Here is a 6,000-nt window from a genome sequence, read left to right as displayed (position 1 = left end):
GGTGGTGTAACTATTTCAGTCTCTTCATTGTCAGGATTAAAGCCGTGTAGTTGTTCTGTAGTCATGATTTTGGTCTTCTTCATATTCAACTACAGTCCTGTTTTGGCACTTTCTTCTTTCACTTTCACCAAAAGTCATTTCAAGTCATTGCTGCTCTCTGCCAGTAAAATGGTATCATTTGCATTTCTTAGATTATATTTTTTTTACCAGTTTTCACTCCTCCTTCATATGAATCTAGTCTAGCTATCCATATGGTGTGCATTATCTACAGGTTGAACAGATAAGGGAATAAAATGCACCCTTGTCTGACATGGTTGCCTATAGGAAACTTTTCCATTCTCCACATTCTGTCCTAACAGTAGCTTCTTGTCCAGAATGCAGGTTACATCTTAGGACAATCAAGTGTTGAGGTAAACCACTTCCTTTCAGAATAACCCATGGCTTCTCATGATCCACACAGTCAAAGGCTTTGCTGTAGTCTAGAAAGCACAGAGAAGTGCTGCATAGCCAAGTTGATTCATATTCATTGATGGCTTTGTCCTCCATGTAGCCCTAGTAACCCAAAACTCCAGTCAGTTTTAGGAGAGGAAAACGCAGGGATCAGAGATCAGCCATAAATAATAGTGAGCTCTATCAAATTCACCCTATCCCTTCCTTTGGAATCCTCTCCGGTACAGCCAAATTGCTTTCAATTGGCATAAAAATAACAGGAAGTGGGACCAGTGATGGGAAGAAATAAACAGCTGAAGAAGCAACTCACAATTGGCTTCTGTTTCTTGGTCTCAGGGCATTCCCAACTATTGAATAAATAACTTTCCAGTGAAATAAAAAAGCTGTGTGGTCATTACACAATAGTGGTATGTAAAGGTGGTATATAAAGGTGATACCTTTATATTTGCCAGAAACTGGCAGGTTGCATGATTTCTTTAGTGGTATATAATGGTGATGCCTTTATATACCACTAAAGAAATCATGCAATCTGCCAGTTTTCGTGGATCAGGGCTTACTTCATCACGCTTGCACTGGCATCTTGCTGTTAGTGCAAAGAACTTAAGAGTCCCAAAAGTTCATGGCAAAATGGATTTTGCCAGGTGTTTTTCTTAACTATGAGTTAGAAAAGATGTAGGCTGCGTTGGAATTGTGTTTTTAAAAGTTATGGGTGAGAAAGTTGTTGATCGGACATCACACCCCAGTTCTTCAATCAAAGAAGTGGGATTATGCATGCACCCTTGCGTGTGGCCTTCCTTTGAAACTGCAAGTTTCTGTTTGGCTGGGGAACAGGGTTTCCCATGTCACCCTGTGTGTGGCTGAGTGGGGAGGGATGTGTGTGCACATGTGGGGGTAGGTTTGTGTGCTATATACACATCATGCACAGCACAACAAACATTTGAAATATGCAGACCTGGGCTCCCGTGGTCTCTGCATCTCAAGTAAGGGAAAATATTTGTGTGTCCTTTACAGCACAGCATGCAGGAAAACAGAAATGCATGGGCGCACATGTTCTGTATTCAGGAACAGATTAAACAGTTCACAGTACAGGTCAAAAAGGCAGCCTAACAGAACTTATCACAAAAAGGGAAACTGAGGCATTTAAAAGCCAGACGGAAGTTCCCTTTTTAGCAATATTATGATTAAGGTAAGTAAGAGGGAGACTAGCTAGGTGGCATAGATCCATATTCTTGTGAGTTTTACTGAGATGATTGTTTTGTATGCACCCTATTTTCTTAAAAACAGTCTGCCTGTTTGGCAGGCATTTCCCACTTCCAGTTTCCGGGTACCTGATTGGCTGGCAGAAAGCAGAGTCATCCCTCAGATCTTTGAGGAAAATGGTAAAATATTCTCAGCAATTGGCTCTTTTACTTGCTTATAGTAAGTCCAGTCTCATCCCCCCCCCACCCCAGTCTTTCAACATATATTCATCCAAAGCGTTGTGCATCAGGTCTCCCCTACTGCTCTTTCTTTTAATGCAAGCCTCACCAACCTTCCCTTTCAGACTTCTCTTGCTCTCACCCCCCCTCCTCTTTTCTCTCCTCCTGCTTCTCTACAACCTGCTTCCTAGCAATCTTTTGACACCTGAAGGAAAGCTAGGGAGGCGTGACCCATTGCAAGTGGTGGGGAAAGACAATAAAAGGAAAGTCTGGAAAGGCATGGGGGATACGATGACTCCTTACGTGTAGCTGCTGATTATTTTGCATGGATTGTTGAGGAAAAAGGAGCTGCATTTGTGGGGGAAAAGCTTTTTTGCTCTGGTAAGTGGAATCACAGTATTTTCATTATTATTATTTTTTTTTTGAACCTGTATTCATTCTCCTTTGTGGTACCGTATGCCATATTCCGCTTTGGTGAGGCATTTAATTAGTATTACAGGACTTATTAATATTTTATGTGTTTGCTTAAAGCTGCAAACACTAGGATTTGATTCATCTTTCAGTGTCTCTCCAATCTGCATCCTTCAATACATATATGTATCCAGTGAAGCATAGCAAGTCGGGATGTAAAGATTATTGTTCTGATCAAGCACATTGATATTTTCATACAGTGCATTTTACAGTCCTAAGTCCTTCAAAGAAAATGTGAATTATTATTCTCTAGCTTATTTCTAAGAAGCCAGGCTTGAAAATGAAGAATGGGTTCTTCATGTAATTACAAAGAGTGTTTAGCTCCAGTCTGCCCTCCATGGCTTTTAGTAACATTAAAAACACACAATCAAATCACTTCACCAGTTTTGTTTTGTTTTATTAACAAGAATGACAACATAAAAATCTTGTTGCCAGCCATCGCATGCAAAGACTGCCTTTCTTAACAAGACTGTGATATAGTCTGCGCTGTATTTTATAACCCAGCCACATTTAAGCATCAGTTCAGCAGTCTAGCATCCAAATTATATGGTTGTCATGGAGATGGTACAGAGAAGGTGAAGTGATATGACTGCATCTGGACCATGGAAGGATCTGATGCTGCAGCTGATCAGTTGTGGTTGTAGTGGCCCATGTTGTGCTTTCTTGTTGTTTTGTTTTCTCCTGTGCTCAGTCACTATTCTCTTTTCCTTCAGAAAGAATCAGGGCAATTTCATGAGGTTTGAAAGAGCACAATCTTAATAGGCAACACATCATTATTTCAACTATTACATTAGTATTTGTCATTGCTCTCTCTTTTTTTGCCAGATCAGGAATGGAGATGGCACACGTAGATTAGTTCTGCAGTTATTGGGGTTGGGTCTCCAAATACATCTTAAAGAGACATCTTGGAAGGCAAACCCCACTCTCCATTTCATACTATTAATTAAATGGAGAGTCTGTTGGCTCTGCCTACATTTGATTCAATGTTTCTTCCCTCTGCTCTGAATTTGAACAATGGAGTTTTGTCTGCTTGTTTCACCTTTACAAGCCAGTGTATGTGTGTGACATTTTTCAAGTGGTAAAAGGAAATGTGTCAGCTACTAAAGGAAATGCATAATTCATAAGGCAGAAATTCTCCTGCCTAAGGCAAGCTACACTACAAAGGCTGCTTCTCTGAAAATTATATTAATGTCTCCCACAAAATGCACTAAGTTTCATGTCACAGATGTGTTACGTGTCTATAGGAGCTGGAACTCAATCAGACCCTTCTTAATTTGGGTTGGCACACGAGTATTACACTTTGTTTAATCTGGGCTTCTTATATGTTCACACAATGAACATATAATTTGAAGGCATCTCTGAAGTGCAACATGGAAGATACCTTTGTTGTATCTGCAATATATAATTTAGTCTTAAACTGAAATTGTTCGATGCTATTAATACCATGTCAGCTAAAATATAGTGTGATTAAATGATTGTATCCAAGATGAAGTTTTGTTATAATTTGAAGCATAGGAAAATTTAATTGCTGGAATGCAGGAAGACTTGTGGCTGACCAACCCATGTAATATGGCGTTTCACATTTGCATAGTATTCTAGCTCTGGACTACAGTTGAACTGAATCTGTATTGGAAATCTGTATTATGCTTCCTTGTCAAGTTTCTGTGGATACAGTTTAGTTTCAAGATGCTAACTGGAGCCTCTAAGAGATGTTGCTAACGATGCACACTCCCAACCTTTGTGCCTTCTGGTTAACCAAGATGGCGAGAGTGAGAATGTATGTGGACCACAGAAATCATCAGTGTTTAATTATGAAAGGGGCAGTTTTACTGAGCCAGCAATGCAGCGTCCAATGAAACATAACAAAACAACATTTTTGATCCTTGTGAACTCAGTTGTTAGTATCCATTCTAGTATCCTTAGGAAAGGTGTTCAAATCCATTTTGTCAATAGTTTCGTTTCGTCGTTTAGTCGTGTCCGACTCTTTGTGACCCCATGGACCAGAGCACGCCAGGCCCTCCTATCTTCCACTGTCTCCCGGAGTTGTGTTAAATTCATGTTGGTTGCTTCGATGACAATAGACCTAGCTCCTTATCCTCCAGAATAAAACGGATGGCTTGGATTGTGTTCCATCCCAATGTGGGGAAGCAAACAGCTGTGGTCACTATAGGGCAGTGGTTCACAACATTGGGTCCCTAGATGTTCTTGGACTGCAATACCCAGAAGCCTTTACCACTAGCTGTGCTGGCCAAGATTTCTGGGAGTTGTAGTCCAAGAACATCTGGGTTACCCAACGTTGGAAACCACTGCTCTAGGGAATATTTTACAGAAGATGGATGAAGAAAGCACAAACTAATTGATAACTGCTGTGGGTGTGTCAAATTATTTCTAGGGATTAGGTCTCAGAAAGTGATACTGGAAGCTCGCATTATTTACCAGTATGGACATTACATGACAAGAGACTGAAAAAATGGGGAAATCATAGTTTCTGTTACCTTTCTGGAAAACAGGCTTTTCGCTTGGTGCCTAGAGCTACCTGACCAAGAAAAAGGGGGAAATGTCCACTGGTAATTCGAAGGCAGCAGCCACCTACACCTTATCTCGGTGAGAATGGAAACTTCAAGGCCAAACTGAGTGTATTCTTTGGATACTGATTTAATTAGCAGAATGGTTTCAGCTGAATGAAAAGAGGGAGAAAGAAGTTACTCTCTGCTTTGTGAAAGTTCTGGGCAATTCAATGACTGATTAGTGGATCTCCTGGAAATGTCTGGAAAGTGGAATTTTGGGTGTAAAAATTGGAAGATAAGTTATTTAGCCTAGCTATATCTTAAGAGAATATTATGCTCATCTGCTGCCCATCTGTATGGCTTGCACTCCTCATATGCTCTAGAAATAAGCTGAATCTATGCTGTGATGTATTGGCTTAGCTTAACTAGCTTTCTTATTTTCTTGTGGGAATGTTCAGGAATTATCCTCACCCCACTTTGTTGGATTGCCCATTTGTTCCACAATCTTTTGATTATTTTCCATAGCTTTTGAAAGTTTTGCTCTTTGGACTTTTCACCACCTTAATAAATATAAAATTTTGCAACTGTTTGGTCATTTTGGAGTAGGAAGGTTGACAGTAAGAGTTAAAGTGCTTAACCTTCTGGAAGCACTGTTCAGAGAGGATAAAGTTACTGGGAGGGTACCAGGCAGGAAGATTTCATCATATTTGGCCCTCCTGGATTTTACCCACACCAGAAAAGTCAGGGTAGTGTGACTGACTGGTTAGTGTGGGCATCTCTCTCGACAATGCATTTGCAAATGTTCTCCTTGATGAAAAATGTGTTTCAAGACATGAAGTCACCCTCCCGAAAATACTGAGAACTGTTGCTAGATTTGCCATGCCATTACAAGAACAGCATTTTAAATTGCCACCAGCTGCATTAGCAAAAGAGGCCTCTCTTTTTTTGTACAAAATAGCTTTTTACACAAAATTTTTGTTCAATACAAAACCTCAGAATTTCCCACAAAATACAAGTGTTTTGTATATAACTTTTGTGTACGTCAAAATTTTACTTCCATGAATTTTTTACAAAATGGCCCCACAATGCATAAAATGTACAGATGCTTGTAACCTCAAAGGCTTTCTTTCTGCTGAGTGGCATTTTTCATTTTC

The 6,000-nt window shown here is 40.0% G+C and overlaps 1 protein-coding gene across 2 annotated transcripts in view; it reads left to right on the top strand.

Annotated features, from left to right (window-relative positions):
- Nucleotides 1-1,796: 1,796 nt before the first annotated feature.
- The window catches only part of PSD2 (pleckstrin and Sec7 domain containing 2), a 92,723-nt gene continuing 88,519 nt past the window's right edge, over nucleotides 1,797-6,000 (top strand). The window contains exon 1 of one of the 2 annotated variants that reach the window (XM_020799421.3): nucleotides 1,797-2,249. The gene's annotated coding sequence lies outside the window, so the exon portion shown is untranslated. The remainder of the gene's footprint in view (nucleotides 2,250-6,000) is intronic. The other variant, XM_078392521.1, reaches the window with a different exon arrangement.

This window comes from Pogona vitticeps, chromosome 4 (assembly GCF_051106095.1).
Source record: "Pogona vitticeps strain Pit_001003342236 chromosome 4, PviZW2.1, whole genome shotgun sequence".
NCBI lineage: Eukaryota > Metazoa > Chordata > Lepidosauria > Squamata > Agamidae > Pogona > Pogona vitticeps.
The sequence above is the reverse complement of the archived record's forward strand: the minus strand, read 5'-3'. Positions and strand labels throughout refer to the sequence as shown.